At 36.7% G+C, this 23,582-nt stretch overlaps 1 protein-coding gene across 2 annotated transcripts in view; it reads right to left on the bottom strand.

Moving 5' to 3' along the window:
- Hecw2 (HECT, C2 and WW domain containing E3 ubiquitin protein ligase 2) overlaps positions 1-23,582 on the bottom strand; it is a 210,027-nt gene that overhangs the window by 151,872 nt on the left and 34,573 nt on the right. The window contains exon 1 of one of the 2 annotated variants that reach the window (XM_076866775.2): positions 476-833. The exons of the other annotated variant lie outside the window; for it this stretch is intronic. The gene's annotated coding sequence lies outside the window, so the exon portion shown is untranslated. Of the gene's footprint in view, positions 1-475; positions 834-23,582 lie in introns of those variants that run through there. 2 annotated transcript variants of the gene reach the window in all.

The following is a 23,582-nucleotide window of genomic DNA, read 5'->3' as shown; positions in this document are numbered from 1 at the left end:
AATACTCGCCCATAGATATTTTACCTTAAAAATAAATGTTTTAACAACTCATTCCCTAAAAGCACAGTTTTAAATTTCATCATATGAAAACAATTTTTGCAGGGGTAGATAACCTGCCATGAAATCTATTTAGACTCAATCTAATGCCATTTTCAAAAGCATTCTTGTAGATAGAAACTGTACTGAACATCCCAGTGAAGTAATTCCTTTAAAGCCAGTGGGACTAGAAATTCACAGTAGGGGGACTGCATATTTACTTGTAAAGCTTCATAAACTTTATATTGAGTTTTCAAGTGACTAAATGTGATTAAACATACCATACAGTTTGTTAATAACTGTCCCTAACCAAGCAAGAAGAGGACCACATTTAGGAACTTTTCAAAGTAAAAGGCAGAGATGACTACAAATCCAAAAGTTTAGATAAGGAAATCAGATGAGGGTCAAATTCATTCCATAGAACTTTCCAGTATCTTACCTCATACAATCCCCCAAAATTCCCCTCTGCCTTTGCCAGGGAAGAATCCATCACCTCGAACCAGGTTTGGAGAACAGCAGGAAGACACATGTTGCACTCTCCTTAAAACCCTGTGCCTGGCCTTGCACCTCGGCAGTTTCATTCATAACAGCAGCCGGAGCTGAAGTCACAACCAGCCTGGAGTCTAAGGTGGCTCTGAGTCCAGTGGGTCCACCTCACTGATGCTCCTGTGTCTCCTTCTCTTCCCAATGTTCTAGAAATGGAATACTAGGCGGACTGGAGCAGACCTCCACCAGGAGACTCCTGTCCAGCTAAGAACAACACCAAGAGCCCCTGCTGCCTCTCATCAAGACTTATCACTGTTCAGACATCCTAAGTGAAAAAACACATCGTATTGTGTCCCTTCGGCAAAGGCAGCAGTGGCCACACCCCTATAAAGGGTACAGGATGCAATCGCCCCATCCTCCCTCAGCTTCCTTCCTTTGCTTTTCCATGGGAGAATTCCAAAGAATGAGTTATGTGTACACACACACACTCACACACAGTAGGCTGATGTCAAACAAGCTGATTGCTCTCACAGAGGGGAGCTGCTGTCTGATTTACTCAGAACAGAGCAGTCACTATGTATGTGGGAGCTTCAATGTATCATTTCCATTAATCAGCTCTTGCCTTCCTTTAGGTTATTAAAACAGGCTTGGAGTCACCTCATCAATCCAGAGTGGACTTTGTGAATTTATGATTTCAAATTGTAAAAGAGATTAAAACCTTTTCAAACATTACATGGCTTTAATGAAAACCCTAAAATGTGGTTATTGATCCAGAAGTTATTTGCAGACCTCATTTTCAAAAGTGCAAAAAAAGGACACAATCATCAATCTAGCTAGTGCTCTTGTCTTTCACTGGAAAGAGTTGGGGTGTGGGACTCCCCAGTTCAGATCCACTGGTCTTTAATGGCAAGGCAGCCTCTTGATGCCGTTAGCTCACCTGTGTGAGCCACTGCCATTAAGGGCTAGCTGAATGCAATCAAAGCCTACAAGACCATCTTTTTCCAGCAAACCTCCAGGAAAACAAGACCAAATGTCCTCAATTGCCCGGTGCATTTGTTGTAAAGTGAGGCAGGCTGGTTTTAAGCTTCACAATGCATCTGGTGGCTGCATTTTTCTCTGTCCTGTTCCCTTAACCCAGAATTTGCCCTGAAACTGAGAGGGCCACAGAGCTCTGGGCTGAGTCTGAAATTGGAAGAGGCCTGTACAAACCTCTTCTTAACTATAAACTTGGCTCTCTCTTAGGACAAATCATCATGACTTTACGGTGTGTCTTATCAAATAACAATAATAACAAGTATGTACAGAATGCCTTCTATGTGCTAGGGACACAGAGTAGACCTTTAAAAATAGTCTCTAATGAGCACCATTATGCTCTAAGAATGAGGTCAACACTGTGATTGGATCCGTATTACAGATGAGGAAACTGAGGCTCATGGAGAAGAATGACAATAGCCAGGATTTGAAGTCAGATCTGAATGATACCCAAACCCCTCAAATAACATTCCTGAAAATGCCAGCAACCTCACTCACTTGCAGGAGGCCAATGGGTCCACTGTGGCCTCAGTTACCATTAGGAGATTCAAAATGTAAGTCTAGAAAGGACAAATTCATTTCCTCTTACTAGCATCAAAGGTGACCATAGCCTATGGAAAATAAATGGACTTAAAATATGAGCATCTCTGCTTTCATGCCTAATCAAAAGTAGTGATAATCTTGGATATTTCACTATTCTCCAGTTATGGACCAACAAAGTCTCCTTGGGCTATAAAGAGGCTTACCCTCTCTGCTCATGGTACAACTCTTACTGCCACTGGCTTCCAGGTCTCTAGACCAGCCTGATGCTCCACTCATCCTCCAGGCCATGATCCTTTGCTTTCCAAATGTGGTGACATTGTCAGATATATCACTTCAGCTGCACCCTAGAATCTGGTGTTATCAATGTCCACATGTGACAAACAGGCTATTCCCATATAAAGGCAACCTACTTTCTCCCAGCACAAGCCACTGTTATAATTAAACTAGATTTCCCAATAAACAAGAAAGAATCTTAAAGTGCAGAGGATGGGAGATTAGATAGAGTTTAGAACTTAGATTTAAGACCCCCCAATATGGGCTGGGGCTGTAGCTCAGTGGAAGAGCGTCTGCCTAGCGTGTGTGAGGCAATGGGTTCAATCTTTAGTACCACATAAAAATAAAAAAATCCAAGGCATTCTGTCCATCTACAACTACATAAAAATAAAGAATAAAAAAATACTTTATGAAGTCAGACATTTAAAAAAAAATATCCCCGCATACATGTGCTCCTTCGTATATGTGGTATATTTTTAAACACAGGTAGTTTATCCAGCATCTCTGCAGTCATAGTAAACAACTGTATTAAGAACTTTACATCCAGAGGATCATAGTGTCAGACCTTAGAATGCATACAAGCTAATTCTTTCTCCAAACCATACTCCTCTGTGAAGAAAAGCCAGCAAAATCACTAACAACAAATAAAATGGGGAAAAGATTAACATAACAATTTTGCATGCATATAACACAATTGTTTTCACTTACTATGACATCATATGGTGTTAGGTATGGGGAGATAATTATGTACAAAACAAACATAGCCCCTACCCTTATAAAGCTTACATTTGAGAGAGACAGGGGGAAAAAAAAGCAATGAAAAACAAACATAAAATGGGATTGAGCTGGGCACCATGGTGCACAACTGTAATCCCAGCAGCTTGGGAATCTGAGGCAGGAGGATTGCAAGTTCAAAGCCAGCCTCAGCAACGCTGAGGCACTGAGCATTCAATGAGACCCTATCTCTAAATAAAATATAAAAAGGGCTGGGGGTGTGACTCAGTGGTTAAGCAGCCCTGGGTTCAATCCCTCCCCATACCTAATTATCTCCCTATACCTAAAAAAAAAAAAAAAAAAACCATTGAATTACAATTATGATACATGCTACAAAGGAAAAAAGAGAATCCTAAGGGATCTGATGATCTGCTACAGAATGACATGGTCCAGAGAATAAGAAAAAGCCAACTCGAGGAATCAGTGCATGAACAACTGCCATCTGAAGGATGCCATCTGAAGGAATTGTTCTGGAAGGGAGAGGAGAGGAGCCCGAGGTAATTCCAGGTGGAAGTGCTCAGCAGAGGCTCTGCAGTGAGAAGTAGCACAGCACTTTCAGAGACTGAAGGAAGATCAATGAGGTCAGAGGACAGAAAGGGAGCAGAGAAGAGGCTGCTGGAGGAGAACCCACTCCAGAAATTTTAAGCATTAATGTACATGGAGGTAAAGAAACCCTTAGCTATAATGGAATGCAAGTAAGTATTTCCTTTTCCCTGGCTCCTTCATAGCACCTTCTGAAAATCCATCTGATTATCACAGTTCTTATCATTCAAAATCATTGATCTAACAAGGATGGCTGTGGGGGGAACTGTGATTTGGGGCTGCTGAATGGATTAATCATAGAAACTTAAAGACATCACTTAACCAAAGTAGCTTATTCCCCAAAGCGCAGAGAATAGCTACTGAAATTAAGTAGGAATGAGCAAAGACTCTAGATTACAAAAGGACTTAATAATGGGAAATAGTCAACAGTGTCTCCTCCATCTACCTTTATGCTGGCACCAAAAACACAAACCAGAATCAGGATTACAGCATCAGGAAGGAACAACCCTTTTCCTTAAAAGCCATTATAAATCTCTTCTGTGTTTATGCATCTTGCATGCCTCTGAGTCTGACATCACTGCATACATTATTGAAGCCTCACAGCATGTGTCTGCCTATCTGTTGCAATTTTCATTAGAAGCTTCTTCTTCTGACCTTGTGCTAAAAAAGCAGCCAGATTAATGCTCTTCTCATCATCATTCTGTTTTCAGATTCCCAAAATCTTCCAATGGAAATACATAGCAGTTGGTGTATAAATCAGAGAGCTTTTGAGAAAATATATGCAAAAGTGAGATAGTTACTAAAAAAAAAATCAAGGACATAACCCTAAACCCAAGTAGATAAACATATTTGAAATATGTGCTTTTTAAAAATTTAGCTTAGAAAGTAGTAGGCAATCAAAGTCAATAAAACTAATAATGGATACTGTATGTGATCTATTAAGAACTTGGCAAATGCCAGGCACTGTAAGTGTTTATACACACTCCCTCATTTGATCTTCGACACAACCTTCTGGAATAGTCATTACAGTTCCCATCTCACAAATTCAGAAAATTTGGAGACAGTGAGATTGAATGGCTTCCTCACATAAGACCACATAACTAGAAACTAGCTGTATTTTAAATCTACAACAACAAGCTTACCCACACGTTGGCCACTGTTATACAGCTTCCAACAATGACTTCCTCCAACAATGACTAACTGCCATTCACCAATTGGCAAAATGCTGCACTTGATATTTCAGAATCACTCAGTTGCTGAAACCTCCCAGCAGTTCTGAGAGGGATTATTATTCCCAAGATAAAGAGACTCAGCTCCAGAGAGTTCCAGTAGTTTGCACACAGGCAAGGCTGAAAGGTGCAGAGGGGAGTTTTATAGGAGCTTGCACAATTCCACAACAGCAATACGATGTGGTGCTCAGTTCAGTAAAAGTAATTATGGGCATATCATTTTTTTAGGAATTTGCAGTTTTATCTGGGAAATTACCAATATGCTTTGGAAGAGAGGAAAGTCCCCAAAGGACTGATTTTCTCATCTTAGGTAGATGAGGAATTCCCTTTGCCAGTGTCCACTCAGGCTAAAATGTCAGGATTGTGATCCATGATTTCATAAACAAAAATCAATGAGCCTCATTTTTCTGTTTTATAGATTAATAAATACAAGCAGATGTAATATGCCCAAAACTGAAAGGTATACACAAATAATAATACACCTTGTTGGTTTTCTTTCCATTATTTCTACTACAGAATTAAAGAAAGATCCAGCTATAATGTGTCTGATTTATTGGATTGCCATATTTCTTGACGTTCTTAGAATATAATATTTTTTCTTATTGGTGAATTTTGCATTAACTAACATCCAAGAGTGTAATATTTTTCCTCAATGATGAACTTTGTACTAACTCCATATTAATCTGAAGACAAATGCATTAGTGTGTTTCCTGTGGTATAACAATAAAGCTGAGTCTGGGTTCTTTATAGAGGTTTATTTAGCTCACAGTTTGGAGGTTCAAGAGCATTGTGCTGGCTTTGTTTAGGGCTCCCTCATGGCAGATGGCATCATGACAGGATTACATTGAGAAGGAGGGATCATAAGAAGCAATAAGAAGCCTGGAGGGATCAGATATGCTCTTTTATAATATAACCCCTGAAAGAATAATTCTCAAATTTTATTGTGTATTAAATCACTTGAATTTCATGTTCAAAATTCACACTCCATAGAGTAGACCACAGAAATTCTAACTCAATAGGTACAGGATAGGCCTCAGAATCTAAATCCAATAATTATCCCAGCCCATTCTGTTACAAGTGGTCCCTAACACTGTCGTGTATAACTAAAAAAAAAAAAAAAAAAAAAAAAAAAGTTAAAAAAAAAAAAAAAAACAAGTGGTTCTTGAACCACACTTTAGGAGACAATAGTCTAAAGCCTCAAAATCTAATAGACCATATATTCATGGACATGTGTATATGAATGTCATATTTGATTTTATACATTCATTTTATTTGAAAACTAAAAGGAGACATGTATCTTTCTTCCCACACAGTGACCCCTACCTAACAATTCTCATGATGATTATGTTCAACCCACTTTTAAAAGAAGAAGGAAAAAAAAGAGCATAGTAGGAAGACATGTACAGGAAAAATGAAGGCAGAGGGGCACACCAACATGAGAACAAAAGTTTTAGTCTATATTTAAGTCTACAGTCCTCCTAAGATATGAACCATGGGTGAACACTGCCTCATAAATTGTCTGTTAATGAGGTAGGTACAGAAATTGAATGTAAGTCTTTAGAAATATTTATGGAAATTTGTCAGTGACTTTATGTCTCTTTCATCTAATAATAAAATTGAAAGCTCACATTTTGTAGATCCTATTTTTATTTCACTTTTCTACTAGTTTATATTTATCCTATTTTGGAAAAGATTAATGTCCATGATGGATTTGAATGATCATACAAAGTCTGAGGAGCATCAGTGAACCCAGGTAGAAGAATATGGCCATCCTGGGTCAGCCCAGTCTGTCTCCTAGATCAGGATTTTGATACTAAAGTTGCTTTTTGTGATATCATCTCAAAAGGTTATGGGCAGAAGGGATTTATGGAATCAACATCTAAAGAAATATTCTTAACTTATATAATTCACTGAATCTGTCAGCCATGAACTGAACTCTGTTTTTGTTAACCTACCACCTTTAAGAATAATGTTTTAGTAACATTTCCAAAAAGTCTGTTTTCAATAGCGAAAAGCAATAATCCCACTTTTTATAAATGTATTTCCTTCAATTTTCAAAGAGTCCTGATAGAATCTTATCTACATCCTATCTATATCTTTGCTGACATCAAATTATAATTTCAGGCTGTTCTCAAAAGCAAATATTTTCATAACTGTATGTGGTAGTATACATCTGTAATCCCAGCAACTCAGGACACTTGAGGGAGAATGATCACAAGTTAGAGGCCAGCCTCAGCAACTTAGCAAGATGCTAAGCAACTTAGCAAGACCCTATCTCAAACTAAAAAATAAAAAGGGCTGATGATGTTCAGTGGTTAAGTACCACTGGTCAATCCCTTGTTAAAAAAATTTTTTTTTTTTTAACAAAGCAGATCTTTTAGGTGATTTGGTCATCTTAGTGTCAAATCCTCATTAGCTATCTATTGGTTTTCTTGACATTTGGAAATGACAATAGTAATAGAAGCACAAAGTATCACTACATTATTTCAGTTAACAATATATAGGACACAGACCTCATTTTGCAGGTTTTCTCTCTCTTAACAAACTTTGAATGGTAACTGCTTCCATTGCTGAACATCTGCATTCTAAACAGTATTAACATTAAAAGCTAGACATATTCTTTACAGTTCCTGCTTCCGGTCAATATATCCCTTGGAGTCCTCTGCAGTTTCCACTTTTGCTATGTGAGTGTTGCCAAGAATAACTTTTCTTCCTTCCAAGTTAAACATGGTGTTTATAAAAGGTGTGGATGGAGAACCTGGGAGTTTAAATCTGAACTTACAATAAGTGAAGTCGCAATAATAGCAACCACATGCTAGTGGATGCCAAGAGCTCTAACCAGGAAGAAGGAAAATGAGGGATTTCCCCCATTTTTTGGTCTCCTTTCAAAAAAAAAAGAATAAGAGTTTTTTTAAAGTATCTTTTAAGTATCCAAATCTGTTCTGTGATGCTTATAAGTTGAAAGTTAAATCACACACTAAATTTGTTCATTACATTTTCTTAACATTTGTTTAAAATCCACTTTAAGATATGTTCTCCTATAACCAGTAATTATATGACTAAGAATGCTCTGAGAGGTTGTCTGGAGAGCACTAGTTCTGCCACCAAAATGGACACTTATTGTGTGACTTTAGGCAAATGACTGACCTTCCTAAACTTCAGTTTCCTCATCAGTAAAATGGGGATAATAACAGTGTACAGCCAGTAGAGTTTGGAGAGGACTATAAAACTACATAAGGCAAGGAACAGTATCTGTTGCCGAGCATATATTCCTTTTCAGTAAAGTCTCAGGAAGAAAAGATTATAAACCATATAAATAAAATCTGGAGAAGCTTATAAATCATATAAATAAAATCTGGAGAAGCTTCTAGAATTTTCTCATTGTGACAAATACACTAAGTAGATTAGTCCACCAGAAAGGCAATTGGTTAGATGAATTGACCTCTGGAGTCACCCTATCTAGGTTATCTGACATGATTAAACCATGCTGAGTACTTCCATTAAAATTCAAGTAACATATTTAGGGAAAACAGAACTGCCAGTTTTCAATTAACTAAAAGAATTATGCTAATTTCTATTAGGGTATTACATACGATTGTTTCAGCAATCGCTTTGCAAAAGGTTAAGTGCAGCAGATAAAACTAAAATCACAGGAATCTTTGTAAAAGTAGATGGCGTTCATCCAAGATGCCTTTCCTGGAACAAACTGTAACAACTGGATTCACTCCCGCCCTTCCCTACCAAGCTATATTTAAGGGTCTGTAAGCATTTCCATTATAAACTGCTATCATCAGGATTTGTAATTTTATATTCTAACCTGTTTCAGAGTTTATATATAAACATCTCAATCAAATGTTAAAAAAAAAAAACACCCATTGTTTTGAAATTTAAAAACTTCCTTCAGTAAAGGATAAGAGTACAAGGGGGAAAATGGAGTGCCAAGAAAACTAATGATTCCTTTACACATGAAAAAAAATATATTACTTTCCATGGCTTAATAAGCAAAATAAGATACATGCTCAAGAAATAAGTGCCAAAGATTACTTAGAGTCAGTGGTGATTGTATCATGATTCATAATGATCAGAAACACTAAGTAAGTGTCCAGAAATCAGAGAAAAGATCAATTATAGAAAGCCAGAGGATATTATGTAGCTATCACATGATGCTCCAAAATAATTTTTGACCAACATGGAAAATGTTCCTGGTACACCAAGTGGGAAAACATACTGCAGAACTATATGCACAATATGAACAGACTGGGTTTGAAAACACATTATACACACACACACACACACACACACACACACACACGTTGCAAAACGGATATGCCAAAACGTTTACAATAATTACAGCTTGGCAAGAAAATTTAAATTCCTTGCCGTCTTCCATATTTTCCAAGTGGCCTCCAGTGAACTTACATTACTTATTCAACATGGCTTAGCATCACAACAGAGAAATTCAGAACAGTAAAACAGAAAAAAAAAATGAGGGTTTGTGTCTTTCTCCTGTCTTTGTGTTTCCTTTGTAAATTTATCTTTAATCATCAACTATTTTGACTTTTGAAAATCATCCTTATACTATAGATTTATGAAGTGCTCCTTCAAAAGGAGTTTTCATTCATCAAATAGTTTTTTTAAAAATGACCTGGTAGCTAACTACATATTATCAACAACCCTGTTTTAAGATTCTGAAAAACACAAGTATCATCCATCATCAAGACATCTCTAGGGGACAAAACAGACTGAAGTCACATCTAGTAAAGGAACAGCAAAAAGTTTATATGTATCACAGACATCACATGAGAACTGTTTTCAGTCTGTAATTGTTTAAAATTGTATTCAAAACTTCCAGGTACTCAATAGTCATCAACCCAAAGAGACCCATCTGAAATGAAATTATGACATCAATTTAAATCAAACACAAGCACCCAAAGAATTCAGGCTATCTCAAGGGACTCTCTAATGGCTATTGAAAACAAACACACTAAAATTAAAAGTAGAAAATTTGGCTCAAACAAAAAGCAAAATGCAAAAAAGAAAAAAGGAAAGAAAACCAAGAAGTATATTTTTTCTTGGCACAAGTTTGATGCATTCTCACGAAGCAATTTTGCAATTCTTTTAAAAGTAACTTCTTTTGCTCATTCTCTGTTCAGATCACTTCCCTGCACTTACTACTCTGAGTAGCAAAGTTACAACTGCCTCCTCTTTCTCTTTTCTTTAGGCTGTGGGTCAATGGGATAGCCAAAATTACAGCAGGGTTGATTAAGAATCCAAGTTCAAAAGTCAAACTGCTGAGTTTAACTCCCAACCCTGCCAGGTCATCTTCCTGTCATCACTGGCCAAGTCACTTACACCCTTTGCCTGAAGCTAAAATAGCACAGATACTATGCCCCCCACCCACACACACACAATTTGCTTTTATTTCTGAAAGAACATGGAAATGACAAAAAATCCACCACCATAAATGTTTACATACAGAAAGAATGAGTGATCAAAGTGGAGATATTGAAGATAAAACATGAAACTATTCTTAAAATATTTTTTATAGTTTTTTCCATTGGTCCCAAAAAACCCTTCAACTCATCAAAACACGTGAAATATTTTTTAAAAAACATAAATTCATAATGATATCAAAATAAATATAGCCACTAACCAAAAAAAAAAAAAAAAAGGCAGACTTCTCTACTCAAAATTGGCAATAAGCAGGAAACCAAGGCCTGTGTTCTCTGAACTGTGTCAATAAGAATTAAAGAATTGGGCTGGGGTTGTGGCTCAGCGGTAGAGTGCTCACCTAGCACATGCGAGGCCCTGGATTCGATCCTCAGCACCACATAAAAATAAATAAATAAAGATATTGTGTCCAACTAAAAAAATAAATATTTTTTTAAAAAAGAATTAAACAATTAAGCATTTGCCTTTCCTTTTTGGTATGAATTGTACTTCAGAGGAACTAGGAAGACACAGATAATGAAAAGTGCTTTCTATGCAAGAATTCTAGGAAATACACATAGAAAAAATTCAAGAATTAGAAAATTCACAATTTTAACACCTAATAAGTGACATTTAAAATTATTGGATAAAAAATTGATGACTTTATAATGAGGACATTAAGTATCTATCTCATAAGGATTTGTTTGATCTTATTTTTGTTTTGTTTTCCCCAACACTGTGGATCAAACCCAGAGTCTCATGCATAGCTAAGCAAGTGCTCTACCACTTAGTCACATCTCAGCCCTCCTATTTTTTAATGGAATACAAATGTGAAATACACAGCACCTTTGGAGCGCTCGGGGAGTGGGGGGGATGACCCTATCCTATTCAAGACCTTTGTGTTCACCTCCAATTTACAAGAAAAATGGAGGACAGTGAAGCAGGTTAAAAGAAACTACCACTAAAAGACAAATCCAAAATGCAGAACAATCTATAGGATACCTGATATGGTTGTCAGTGTCATCCAGAAAAAATAAAAAAGAGCAAAGATAGTGAAATCAGATAGACAAAAGTGATTCACTCCACACAATTACTTTTTCCATTTTTAGAGTTCCCAAACAGGCAAAACTAGTCTGTGGCTTTAGGAAGCCAACTCTTAGGAAAACTCTAAGTGGAAGACAGAAACGGAAGGATTTTCAGGATGCTGAGAATGTCTAAACCTTGATCTGAGTGGTAGTTAGAGCGATGCACGCATATGTAAAATTTTTTATCACTTAAAGGTAAGGCACCTTAAGCACTTCCCTAAATATGTGCTATTCCTCATTGGAAACAATAAAAGAGGCATAGCTCATCTATGGTGTGTTTGTTGGGATAACAGTTGCCTTTCAGAAGCAGTGTGACTAGGTAAGGAAGGAGACAAGATGAACCCCTGGAACACTGGAAATGTTATTTCTTTTTGTTTTGTTTTTGTAATACTGGGGGTTGAAGCCAGGGCCTTGTGCATGATAGGCAAGTATTTTACCATTGAGTACCCCACCCCCCAAATGTTTCTTGATCCAGATATTGTTACCTTATGTACTTGAAGACCTTCAGTTGATTTCCAGAGTTCCAGAAAAGGTGATTTTGACAATTTTCATCAGTATTCTCATTGCTTTCTAGAGACTTTTGGAGCTCTGTACCCTGATCATTCCATAAGTGCATCTCCTTCAAGTCATTCCTTGAAGATCAAGAGATTTTTCTACTGGACTTTTCAGTTCTACCAGCTGCCATTTACAATAAGCACAGTTGCTATTTGACTCAGAAAGTCAAAACTCCTGTATGGAGACACTTTGTTTAGACACACACTTCACTGATAATCCCATACTGCTACCATGTCACTTTTAAGGGTCATTTCAGCACAAGGTTATCCCTCCTACTGGAAGAACAATTAAGTACAGCATGCCCTACTGACCATGAGTGACCTATGACAGCAGTTTTCATAAAGGTCTCATCTTCATTTCATAATGCTTCAGTGCCTTCATTATTAGTAAAGTTGTAAATTGGTATAGCAAAATAAAGCAAAATCACTGTCCATATAAAATTCTCACAAAACATAAAAGTCAACAATGACTCCCTCAAGATTGACACTGGTCTCTCACAGTGTCAGAGATTATAAAGAAGCAGGTTCTAGTCTATTAATAGCCAAAAAATGTTCCTGATATCATAATAAATAAAAGCAGAAAAGAAGTTCTGGGAAGTCAGGAAGCAGACACTTACCTCCTACCAGGAGGGCAAGAGTTTCCCAGAAGCCAGAGCAGCTGAGGTTGGAAAGGTCACTGAAGAAGCAACATCCCCATGTAAAGCTCTCTTGGACTGGGATTTGGAGGTTCGGTGCGATACAAAGGCATGAATTTCCCTAAACTGTTAGGAGTGGACCATCTAATGCAGAGTATAGCTGACATTGGTTCATTAATTAAATTAAAATAAAATTAGACATACTATTAAACAAAACAAAAGTCTTTAGAAGTTAGTACCAAAAAAGATAAATCACAATATTCTCTTTTTCTTTCTGGGAGCAAACTTGCTTTATAACTTTGAATAAGGCCTTTACCTCAGAATCTTAGATCCTTTTGAGAACCCTGAATTCTATGAAACTGCAGGCAGACTGACTCTATGTGTATTTGTGTACACACACACACACACACACACGGGGGTGGGGAGAAAACCAAGGTTACTGACATAATCACAACTGTACTTTAGAAAGTAATTGACTTCAATATTAGTAAGTATTATGTTACAGATGGTAGCAAGATTATAAGTAATTTTTATTTCATCCTTTTAATTTTCTGCATATTCCATGCTTTTCATTGAGCTTAATTTTCATGATCAGGGATAAAACTATATTTTTATAAGTCCCATGACTCCAATGGCAGTATAGAGGATGAACTGCAGTAGGAAGAAGTTGGCAGCAGGAACATCAGTCAGAAGAGAGGCCTGGAGTCGGCCAAAAGATGATGAGGATCTAAATGAAAGCAGTAGCAGAGGGGCTAGAAATAGATAAGCTGAAGAGGTCAGCTGACCGATTAGATGGGAGTGATGAAGAAAAAAATTCAGAATAAGCCTTAAATTTCTGATTTGGGCAATTACAACCAGCATCGTTAGAAAAAAAAGAAAAGATGGGCTGGTCACAGAGGATGTGATCAAGTTCAGTTCAGCTACAGTGAGTTGGAGGATGCTAAGGCCCTAAAGGTAAAGATGTCCAGTCAACAGCTAATAATGGCACTCAGGAAAAGAAGGAGGGTTAAAGCTTTAAACCTGTGGGAATGGAATGACCTTGCAGAGAGGGCCAAGGGCAAAATGAGAACAAAACAGTCCAGGAGGAGAGCATAGAGAACACCAATACTTACAGTAGAAGAAGTAAAGACAAGGTAGAAATGATTGCAGGCAGCAGCTAGGAGAGAGTAGTCTTTTGAAAGCCAAAGAATATACCTTCTCAAGAAGGAATAAGTTAGATCAACTGTATGAAATACTGCTATGATTAAAGAAAATAAAGCCCTACTGCATTTATCAAAGATAAGGTCCTCAGTGACCTTAGTGGGGATGGTGACAGTCAAAAAGTTGGCACTGGAAACTAAGTTGACATGGGTCAAGGGGTTAAAATGGAAGGTGAATATTTCAATCAAGAAAATAAAATCATTCAATTGTGAACTTACACACTGTATATAGATATTGTGCATTTCAAATCTCCAATAAATGAACATGGAAATTATATTCTCATTTATTTCATGGAAAAAAGGCTAAACAAACCAGGCATGGTGATACATGCCTGTAATCCTAGACACTCAAGAGGCTGAGGCAGGAACATACCAAGTTTAAAGAAACCTCAGCAATTTAGCAAGACCCTAAGCAACTTAGTGACAGTGACTCTGTCTCAAAATTAAAAAGAAAAAAAGGGCTGTGGCTGTACCTCAGTGGTTAAATGCCCCTGGCTTCAATCCCTGGTATCAAAAGAAAAAAAAAAAAAGATTAAGCAGTTTAGTGGTTAAATGTATTCCCTTTATTTAAATCCTGTTTCTATTTCTTGTATGACTTTGGGCCAAAAGTTTAACATTTCTGTTTTTTGTATTCTTTTTGTAGAAAATGGGGCTGGGAATTGTACAACCTCAACAGGTCATTGAGCTGGATGAAGTAATTCATTCAAAGCAACTGGCGTCTTATCTACTTGTTCAGGATTCAGATGTTGTAGTTCTTAATATTTCTATCTGTGCAAAACCAAAGAGAAGTTAAATCTGGATCTCCTAAGTAAAGGTCTGAATGTTTAAAATGATATCGTTCAGGACTGCTGGTTAAGCCTGTTCCTTCGCTTAATGTACATACATTGAGCCCTCTGCATGGGCCAAATGTGTGCTGGATCTTGTGGAAACACAATGATTAGGTTTGGTCCCAGTTCTCACAGCCCAAGAGAACTACAATAAGCAACAGCTACACCAGGGGAGAGCGAGGCATCACAAGGAAGCAAATAAAATAAACAGAACTGTAAAGACTTGTTCGTGAGTTAATTTATTTTGCACATTTTATAACATATTCATCACTTGTTCTAATTACTTACTATTTTACAATCTATTTTACTCTTCTCTGCATTTCTCAGTAACTTCACTGACATTAACAGTAAATCTCCTGAGTCACCTGTCTGATGATTTCTCTTCTGTATCCCATATGCAATAAATCACAATGTAATCTAATTAAGACTGTAGAAGCCGTCTCTGCCTTACAAACACCAGCTCATTTATTTAATCAGAATATAAAAGCCCTAGTTACCTAATGAAAAATATTCAATAAATCACCGAAAATGGGAATATTAAAGCAAAATTTTCAATGTCATCTGAGTAAAGAAATACCTTGTACCCTGCCAAACTTCTTCCTGGGATCATGGATTACTAGCCTATCCTCTGCTTTTAGAGCCCCATAATCTAATACCATAACCCTCTAAAAAAGAGAGCTCCACTTACCTCAGTAGGGCTCTAAAGACCTTGGTTATAGGTCTTAGAGAGTCCTTTTGTGATCTGGAGCCTGTCCTTTAACTTCTCTGGAAATTAAAATTCTCTTGTGTGCATGGGGACTGAAGATACTTATTAAAGCATTTGAGGGGCTGGGACTATAGTTCAGTAGTAGAGCACTTGCCTTACATGTGTGAGGTACTGGGTTCGATCCTCAGCACCACATAAAAATAAATAAATAAATAAAGACATTATACCAACTACAACTAAAAAAAAAATTAAAATAAATAACAAAGTATTTAAAACAAGGTTGTTGAAGAGACCACCCAAGGAAATTTTCACCTACCTTGCTCTGATTTAGGCTAGTTCATGCAATCCAAAACACTATCTTGAAATAACTCACCTGCATTAAAATAACTGTGATAGTAGATGAATTTTGTTATGTTTTATTAATTACTTATTTTAAGTTAGTCCAAAGGAAACTAAACTGATTGGAAACCTATCTATAAGTATCTATTAAATATGTTTCATTTAATGTGAAATGTGTCTGAACAGTGCTGAGCTAAGTGTTCCTGAAGTTCTCACTAGTATATATACAAAGGTGCCACCTCTGTTCCTTCTCCCAAAACTGTTTGGAAAGGAGAAACTTAGGTTATAAAACTTCATGAATAATTGAACTAAGGAGAAAGTAGAATGACAAAATTATTCAGCATTTATTTATTGAGTACTATTTTGTGCCAGAAACAATTCTACATCCTTGGGTTACATGAACCGCCTGTTCTCCTGACACTTACACTCTAGCAGGAGATGGAAGGGAAAAACAGACCACAAACACCAAACACAATAAAGTGAATCATGTAGTGGACGTGAAGGTGATGAGGGTTTGTAGAACTGGACAGGGTCTCCAGAACCGGAAAGCAGGGCCTCACTCAGAAGTGGATATTTGAGCCATGATTTGAGGGAGGTCTGGGAGTGATCTTACATTCTAGGCAGAGGAAACAACTGAAGCAAAGTCCCAGAGCTCTCGAGACATATTTGAGAAGCAGCAAGGAGGCTCAAAGGAACAGAGACATTAAGAACAGGACAAGAACAGACCACCCGTCTGAACTATCCTTGTACAGGTAACGACTATGTATGTTTTTGAGTTGTCTGAGTCAATAAGCTGGGCACCCCAGCACTACAAATCAGGACAAGATGGGGAAAATCTTGGCTTTCTGTACTCTGGGTCTCTTTTCAAGCAAAATGAAGTCCTCAGGACAGAGAACATCTCCTTCTTCAGCAGCAATTTTTGAATATGAACAATAAATAAATTTCTTATATAAAGGGGGAAAATTCTCTGTCATGATCCCCAATGTTGATAAGTTCTTTTTAATATATCAAATGTATGAAATTATATAATAAAATATCAATAGTACTAAACAAATTTATAAAACAAGAAAATGTATGCATTAAATGTAAACAAAAAAGAAAAGAAAATTCTGACTAACAACACTCATTTACTGTGATTGACGATGTTGACTTGCTGAAAATAAATCATGCTTGTAAAGAGACTAACACTGCTAGCAGCAAAGGTTATTTTGAGTTCATCATCATATTAATGAATGGTGCTGGCCGATGACTCAATTACTCTCCTTTTTCTCTGTGAAATCTACTGTCAGATCTTTGGGACTCTTTCTTGATACAAACACATCTTTTATGTACTAAACCTACCTCATCTTTTTTCATGAGCTCTGATAATTAAAATAGACAGAAATATTATCAGAACACATGGTAAAACTGATAATCTCAATTTATAAAAATATGATTAAATACTTTGTGGAATGCTATGGTTTGAATGTTTGTGCCCCCACCACCCCGCCACCAATCTGCCAGAAAACGAGAGATGAGTCTGTAGGAGGTGAATTGGCCATGAGGGTGGAGCTCACACTCACAGGATTAGGATCCTTATAAAAGAGGAAGCCTGCTCATCCCTTGTTGCCCTTCCATTCTTCTGCCACATGAGGACACATAGAAAGTGCTATTTATGAGGAATGGGCCTTCACCAGGTACTAAATCTGCTGGAGCCTTGGACTTCCCAGCCCCCAGAACTGTGAACAATCAATGTGTGTTGTTTATACATTACCCAGTCTAAATTATTGTATTATAATAGCCAAAAAAACCAAAAACCCAAGGACATGGTGAATATTCCATGCCTTAGAGGCCCACAATTTACAACGATTTTTTTCTTGATATTTATATAGTATCTAATCATATGTATATTTTTGCAACATATAAGAATGGATATCTAGATTTTTGTGAAAAAAAAATCTGGTTTTTGTGAACTAAAACACAGAATCACATCTATAAGAAAATATATTTACATTTATAATATATATGTATAGATATAGATACAGATATAGATGTAGATATAGATATCTCCAGTGATTAGAATCTTAATGCCCTATTATCAGCATGAAATCAATAGTAGGGAAGAGACCCCTGGGGTCTGGGCAGTGTGATAACATACCAATTTAGAGCATTCTTCTTCCTTACTATTATTTTGAGACGATCATTTAGCAAAGATCTTATTTCATTGAATAAAGTAGCAGCAATAAGTAAGTTTTATCAAATTCAAAGCTGTCATTCATTCAAATAAGCTAAATAAGTTTTATAAGACCTGAGTTATTAACAAACAATTCTTAAAATATAATTTTCTCATAATTATACAAAAAATTTCATTTTTGAACACTAATTTGTTTTTTCTCATTTTTAAGTACATAGATTTGATATTTCATACAGTGCTTACTCTGCCATGTGTTGTTTAAAGTACTTTATAGGTATCAATTCATTTAACATTAACAATAATCCACAAGTTAAATGTTATTAGTATTCCCATGGCATGGGATGATTATATAATATGCCCATGGCTTCCCAGCTAGTTAATAGCAGAGCCAGAATTCAGGGAGTATGTGTGTTTTACACACTGTTACATTATGCTACCCTGGAGTTACCTGTGGGCCTTCAACATACAACTATTTTTTTCCATGTCATTTATATAGTATCTAATCATATGTATATTTTTGCAACATATAAGAATGGAAATCTAGAAAAATAAAGAAGCAGGTGATTTTTGGTAGCAAAATATTGGGGCAGTTAGGTACAAGTTTTGCAATTTTACAGAAATCAAAATATTAGGATTTCTAGATGTATTTACTTCTCAGATACAGGAATCACTGGCCCACAGAGCTGCCTTTTCATTATTGTGTAAGTTATTTTGTTGGCAGAAAACCAGCCATTAGGAGTATGCAACTGCCACTATGAGAAAAATTCTTTGAAAACCTGAAAAAAAAAATATAAGCCTCTCTACAGGATAACCTTTACAAGCAAGAGGAAAGCTATTAAATTCCCAGAATTTGATGCATAAATATACTGTAAATAATAAATTGTGGTTGAAGTACAATCTGTTGTGGTTTAGTCATTTTATGGAACATGCAGGACAAAATTTTCACCCACATCTAGTTTCTCTGTCCATTAGGCACACCCACCACACACACTAAGTGAAAAAAATTTCATGCACAAAAGTAACTGTTATATTGCAAAACTGTCTTTTGCCAGCAAAAGAATGTGCTACCAAGAAGTCCTACAGAGAGACATTTCCTTATGCAGCATTTTTTAAAGTACATTTTGAGAATCAGTCATGCTCTGAGAAGTTATTAAGAAGAGAGTCCTGGTCAAATAAGAGTAGGACATGGTGAATATTCCATGCCTTCTTAGAGGCCCACACCATGCATTAGCAAATATAAAAGTTCCAGAAGCCTTCTGACTCCATAAGGCACAGCCATCGCACATCACTAAGTGAAGAATATTTCATTCATGAAAATTTGTGCATGATTTGGCCAGGGAACTCTCTATAGCAGAACACCAACAAACAGCCTGGGGAATGTAACTGGAGAGACTGTGACTTGATGAATTCCCCACTGTTTTGCATCTGCCTCCTGTTTCCCTAAGAATCTTGATTTTATCAGGCTCCCAGCCCTGATCAGAATCATACATGTAGAATATGTTTACTGGAAAGGTAATTTTAAAAGTGCCTAATCTTGCATCTACTGGCCTTCTTGGAAAACTACAGACAAAACAATTTATCCTCACAAGTTTTCTGGGCAGCAAGAAATCAGAAGTAAGGGAATAAGTTCAGATGCTTAAAGGTTTCTTGTTAATACCATCTGATTCATGCACTTCTTACATGAATCAAACAGACCTCACACTTGGATCATCACATCTTGCTTCTGGACAGTGACTAGGCTAGACTCTTCCAAGGACTACATGGTTCATGCCATGCTTCTATAGCTCTCTGGGATCCTTTCTGTTCTTTCATGATCTTTTTAGATGTTTCAAAACTTTAGGTCTCTTATAGTCAGGGCTTGGAACAATAATAAATAACATTTATTAAATATTTTCTTGTTGTCACATGTTACATGAAGTGCTAAAATTATACTCAGATATTATATTCATTATCTCTTATAATTTTTCCTATGACTCCATGAAGTAGATCCTATTACAATATCTACATATGAACTCCTCAAGTACTTTGAACCTCAGGGCTTGAAAAAGTAGCAAGGCCAAAGTCAGAAGAAAATAAAAGGGCCAACTTTAAATTTGGATCCAGGCCACTGGTCTGTGGAGTTCACACCTCTTACCAGCTCCCTTCTGATTTAAAGACCCAAGAATCTTTTGAGTTCCCCAAGGCTACTTGGAAAGATCAATATGTCATCTTAATTCTCAAAGGGAATTATTATCTTTGTTTTTTATTATTAATTTAATTTTTTTTTTACACAAATGGAGCACAACTTTTCATTTCTCTGGTTATACGTGATGTAGAGTCACACCATTCCTGCAATCATACCCTTACACAGGGGTAATAATGTCCATCTCATTCTACCATCTTCCCCCCCACCATATACTCTCCCTCCTCCCTCCCCTCCCACACCCTTCTGCTCCATCCAAAGTTCCTCCATTCTTCCCTCACCCCCACCCATTATGGATCAGTAGCCATTTATTAAAGAAAACATTTAGCCTTTGTTTTGGGGGGATTGGCTTATATAGCTTAGCATAATATTCTCCAACTCTGTCCATTTACCTGTAAATGCCATAATTTCATTCTTCTTTAAAGATGAGTAATATTCCACTGTGTATATATTATATCACAGTTTCTTCATCCATTCATCTGTTGAAGGGCATCTAGACTGCTTCCACAGTTTAGCTATTATGAATTGAGCTGCTCTAAACATTGAGGTGGCTGTATCGCTGTACTGTGCTGCTTTTAAGTCCTTCGAATACAGATCTAGGAGTGGAATTACTTTTACATTCTTGCCAGCATTTCATGTATTTGCCCAAATTACCGCATATCATGACTCAACAGCAGCCACCTACTTGATTGCCTCTGAAACTAAAAAGCAAAGTCACAAAGGGAGGACTGAACACACCACATGACCTTGGGTAGGTTACTGGCCTATTCTGTGTCTTACTCTTTTCATCTAGAAAACAGAAATTACACATCACTAATTCCTTATGTGGCAGAGAAAGAACTATGCTTATAGCTTCCTGAGGGAGGTAACACTATCTACAACCTGCTTGTTTTTTTGCTAAGGCATCCTCAATGTCTGCTGGGGCCCATACATTCATGGACCTGGAAACAAACACACTTCTCTACAAAGCCTGTCATCATAAAGAACAAGATACTTGGAGAACAGTAGTTTAAGATTTCACCAGGCAGTAATGTTTTTATTTGTGAACAAAACTGAGTATACTTTTCTCTACCTCTTGCCTATTCCAAACATTTCTAATTGATTATACAACTCTTTCCAGAATGAACCTTCTGATATTCTAAACACAGCACTCTAGGTGTTTCAGATATGCATGTTAAGATGAAACTTATTTTCTGTGTCAGGACAGTGTGATCTCTAAGGATCCCTCCAATTCTTTGATTTAAAGTTTTATGCTCATGAATTAAAATGCTATGCACAGAAGTGTAAGGGAAAAAAAACCCTCATTTTTGTAATAGTAAATGTCTAAGGCAAAGACTTAGGAAAAGAAGATGTATTTGTTAGTGTTTAGTCAGCAATGTGTATTTCATTGTCTAAAACATCAAAATAATACTCCATAAACATTAGAAGTAGGAGAAGTTAATGGAAAAGCCTGAGTCATTTCCCTTAAAAAATATAAAATAAAAAAATGCCAAACACCACCACTATGCTTCAGAAACATTACTGACTCACATTAAAGAAATACGAAAACAATGCAAATCAACACTAAAACAAGTTAATAAATAAATGGAGAAAAGAAAAAACATGAAAACTTCACTCTCTGCCTACAAAACCTCTTACACACCTAGAAAATGACCCCATAAAATATTACAGATAACAAGTGAAGATAAAGCAGAAATTGTTTTGGATTTCTTTCATTACCTAAGGTATAAGATGAATCAATTAGATAAAGGGAAACTAAAACCTGCTGAGTGCTCAATTTTAGAATAAAATACTTCATCTCCTTTTCTGAACTTGGGGGCCCATGTCATATTTCAGCAAAGACAGTAAACACTACCACCGTATTTAGACCATCTAGAGGTAGATACTGGAGCTGGAAAGATGTATCATGTATGCATGAGAAAGGTAATTAACTTATTCCAGGCCATACAGTTAGTTAGCAGAAGAGCTGGATGTAAACCCAGGTTTGTATGATTCCAAAGCCCAATATACCACAATGCCATAGAGATAAATAAAAATGGGCTTGAAAATAGTATTTTTGAAAATGTGTGCCATTCGATGGGAAAGAAAAACTTTTGAACAAGTACTGCTGGGAACTCTGGATGTCTACCTGCAAAAAAAAAATGAAGCTAGACCTTATCTCAGTCTACTCAAGCTGCTATAACATATCATAAATGGTGGCTTATAAATCACAAACATGTACTTCTCATAGCTCTGGAAGCTGGGAAGTCCAAGACCATGGTGGTAGCAGATTCAGCATCTAGTGAGAGCCTGCTTTCTCAAGGACAGTGGCTTCTCATTGTGTCCTCATGTGGTGGAAGGAGCCCAGCAGCTCTCCGGGTGCTCTTTTATAATGTCCCTAATCCCACTCAAGAAGGTTCTGCTCTCATGACCTACTCACTTTCCAAAGGCCCCATCTACTTTGGGAGTTAGAATTTCAATACATGAATTTTAGGGGACACAAATATTCCCACCTATCATATCAGATTTAAAGGTAAAACATATGTAATAAGGGATTCACAGAATATGTAAAGAACTCCCACAACTCAACAACAAAACAAATAACCTGGTTGAAAAAATGAGCAAAGGATTTGAATAGATATTTCTTCAAAAAAGATATATAAGTAACCAATAAATACATGAAAAGATGTTCAATAGGACTGGGGTTGTGGCTCAGCAGTAGAGCGCTTGCCTAGCATGGCATAAAAAAATAAATAAATAAAATCAAGGTATTGTGGCCAACTACAACTAAAAATATATATTTAAAAAAAAAGATGTTCAACATTGCTAATCGTTAGAAATGTGCAAATCAAAATCACAACGACAGGGCTGGGGCTGTAGCTCAGTGGTAAAGTGCCTGTCTCGTATGTGTAAGGCCCTGGGTTCAATCCTCAGCACCATATAAAAATAAATAACCATGCTGTATGTTTATCTACAACTAAAAAAATATTTTAAAAAATCACAATGAGATATCACTTCACACTTACTAGAATGGTAGGAAAGAGAAGGAGGTAGAGAGGGAGGAAAGAGGAGGGGGGAGGGGTAAGGAAGGAGAAAAAAAAACAGTAATGGTGAGGATGTAGAGATACTGAAATACTTGTGCATTTCCCATAGGAATATAAAACGGTGCAGCCACTAAGGAAAGGTAATGATGAAGTGACAGTTTAACAACTTCAACCAGGGAAAACTTTCTATCACTTTTCCTAATCACTGTAGGTCTTTGTAAAACCAAGAGATATTGCCATGGGTTTGAATAAATTGGGTGTTTCTGGGAATGGCATGACTTAATAACAACTGTGAAGAAGGGAAAAAAAGACATATCCTATTATGCCTTCTTTTTCAACCAATAAAATGTGACTCAAGCTCTAATCAAGTCCTCTATAGTTAATGTTTGTGAAATCCCTACAAAAGTAATTCTACTTTCAGTCTAAGGTGGCATCTTTCCCTCTTAAACATATCCTTTACTATCTATAGCAGCTCATTTCTCACCCAGTCATACACCACTATGCAGCTATGAA

This window comes from Callospermophilus lateralis, chromosome 9, assembly GCF_048772815.1.
Source record: "Callospermophilus lateralis isolate mCalLat2 chromosome 9, mCalLat2.hap1, whole genome shotgun sequence".
NCBI lineage: Eukaryota > Metazoa > Chordata > Mammalia > Rodentia > Sciuridae > Callospermophilus > Callospermophilus lateralis.
This window is presented reverse-complemented; position numbering and strand designations above follow the sequence as displayed.